The sequence below is a fragment of the Nomascus leucogenys genome, chromosome 2 (genome assembly GCF_006542625.1).
Source record: "Nomascus leucogenys isolate Asia chromosome 2, Asia_NLE_v1, whole genome shotgun sequence".
NCBI lineage: Eukaryota > Metazoa > Chordata > Mammalia > Primates > Hylobatidae > Nomascus > Nomascus leucogenys.
The window spans coordinates 154378882-154381573 of record NC_044382.1 but is presented as its reverse complement, the minus strand read 5'-3'; the positions used below and the strand labels follow the sequence as shown (position 1 = coordinate 154381573).

The following is a 2692-nucleotide window of genomic DNA, read 5'->3' as shown; positions in this document are numbered from 1 at the left end:
GTTGCAGAGTCGATTCTGAACATTGGACATGTTTTGGGATGGGTGTATGTCTGTCATATTGTCAGACACCTGCCATGACTGCTCAAACTCCAATTTCCCCCTGATGGCTTTGCTGGGATCCTTGCCTTCATGAGAATCACAGACGTCATTCAGAGCCAGCTTTTGCACCGGACCTGACCCAGGCCACCTCTCTCCTTGGCACAGGCTGCAGGTCTTGTTCTGGGCCAGGCCTGCTAGCCTGGTGGCCCATAAAGGTAGATGCTGTCCAGACAGGTACTCGGCTTCTAAGTGCAACTTCACGCCGTCAGCGCCACTTCGGGCAAGCCATGCCTCTCTCTAGGCCTCAGGTTCCCCACCTACACACAGAAAGGCGAGGGCTGGCCTCACAGACTCCAATGTCCAAATGCAGATGGATAAGTCAGAGCACAGGTCTCCGGGAAAAACAGAATATTACTGATGTGGCCTGAGACATCAGATGTCTGTGGATCACAACGCAGCCTCCTCTGGGCAGAATAATTCCAGTTTCCCAAGTTAATCGTCTTGGGAGCAAGTGTCTGGGCATCAAACCCTGCTCGGTGCTGTCTCTGGAGCTCCCTCCTACCTTCCCAAACCCACAGAGGCTGTCCTGACCAGTTGACATGGAAGATAAATTATTCCAGAAGAGATTTCCTTGGAGACAGCTCAGGGTGGGGGACCAATGAGAGACTCATGGGACCTTTCCTGACGCGCTGGGCTCTGTTCTCCTTTGCGTCTTGGGACACCCTGAGGTCTCAGAGCAAGAGCACTCTTCCCCCTTTTCTTCAAACGTCCATGGGCCATTGTTAGCTGGGCCCATTCCCTCTCGAGGACTGCCACCACCTTCATACTGAGTCTGATGATATGACAGAGGTACTCTCACCCCAAGACACATCCAACTTTTAGAATCAACTCTGCAACCTTGTCTCTTGGCCAGGATCAGCCGAAAGCCCCAGCTAAAACCCACTTCCCCTCCAGCCCTCAGATCACCTTCTGTTCCCCCAGAAAATCCTCCCTCACCCACAGCCTCAGAGCAGATTATCAGTGTGAACTGAATCATGGATTTTTGCAAAACCACCCAGCGGGGCCCACGAACACGGCTGTATTTAGCAGCACAGCCCCAGTGCAGAGGCTTCAGGTCACACATGTCCAGAAAGGTAAGCCCTGTCACCCCCTGGGCTGCCTCCTGCTTTTAGCTCTCCAGGCTGGGGGATTTTGTTTGTGCACACTGTAAAAATTCACGCTCATCTGAAAGCACGTTCCATGCACATGTAATTTATTGTGAGATCAGCGTGCGATTACAACACAGCCAGCTGTATTCTGAGAACAGGCGGCTTGCGACCAGAGGGCCGCGCCTTGAAGCCCATCACCTCCTCGCCCACATGCATTTCCCATCAGATCTGACAGGCGACAAGGGGAGAAAGACAAGCCCATCCATCAGCCTGCACCTCTGGGGCCTACATGGCCCGGAGTTCTCTGAACTCGTCCAGTGTCCACAGCCCAGCAACACGCATCAGGGCTGAAGAAAGAGAGAAATACTGTTCCCTGGGACAGCGATGTGGACCAGCCCCACCGACTCCCTCACTGCCCGGGTAACTCACTCTATGCTGTGTCCTTGGCCTCCTCTCACGTTACGAAACCCAACCCTGCGCTTGTTTCTTTACTGCCTTTTAAAGACAGAAGAACAGCTGACACTTCCCTTTCGGCCGGCACCGTCCTGGCATGGGGAAAAAGCAGATGTAGGCAAGTCAATTGACATGTTGACAGACCACTGGATCGGAAAATAAATCTACCCTGATGCAAGTCACAAAAGCATGGGGAAGGAGGCGTGGGGGCAGCGTGAAATCCCGGGCACGGCTGCCTCCTGCCCACGCCCAGGACCGGGAAGGGCCACGCAGCTGTGATGTTTTTCTCTCCAAAGGGAATTAATCATTTCCAGACGCCGGCCCAGCACCTGGTGCCCAAAGCCACAGGCCTGGGAGCTGTGCAGGTCTTGTAGGCAGACGACACCACTTAGCGGACGCGATTTCTTCCTGGGTCCCACTGCCTGGTGCATGCAGAGAAACTACTCGCAAGTGGGAAGTGTGTGACTTGTCGAGGCTTGGGACAAAGCTCAGGGGTGTCCCAGATGAACCCCTTCTCTAAAACAAGCAGGTCCCTCCCTGCTCCGACACTGAAATGACATCACAGGGCACTGAGGACGTGGGGCCCATCCCGGGCCGCTGCAGTGCAGTGCCACCTGCAGGCCGTGTGGCCTGCGCAGGCTGCGTCATCTCCAGGCCTGCAGGCTCTCGTCTGCAGGAAGAGGATGATCAGCAGCCCAGCCTTAGAGGTTTGTGCGGGGGGAAATAAACCGAGTAACCAGGGGCGGGATCTTAAAGAGTGATTGCACCAAGCCACACTCTGCAGGTGCCGGGCCACGCTGGGGCCTGAGTGTTTGTGTCCCTCCACACTCATTTGTTGAAATCCTCACCCTCAAAGTGATGGGATTAGGAGATGGGGCCTTCGAGAGGTGACGAGGTTAAGGGGCAGAGCCCTCATTAATGGGATTAGTGCTTTATAAGAGGCTCTAGAAAACCCCCTTGCCCCTTGCGCCATGTGAGGGCGCAGTGAGAAGATAACCATCTACGAGGAAATGGGCCCCACCAGACACTGACTCTACTGGGATTTTAATCTT

At 54.6% G+C, this 2692-nt stretch overlaps 1 long non-coding RNA gene across 1 annotated transcript; it reads right to left on the bottom strand.

Annotated features, from left to right (window-relative positions):
* Nucleotides 1-1264: 1264 nt before the first annotated feature.
* LOC105739407 lies at nucleotides 1265-2199 on the bottom strand. The gene is made up of 3 exons (XR_001115317.2): nucleotides 1970-2199; nucleotides 1617-1732; nucleotides 1265-1415 (listed from the first exon to the last, which is right to left on the bottom strand). It is a non-coding gene; the product is annotated as an uncharacterized LOC105739407 (long non-coding RNA).
* Between the last annotated feature and the right edge of the window lie 493 nt (nucleotides 2200-2692).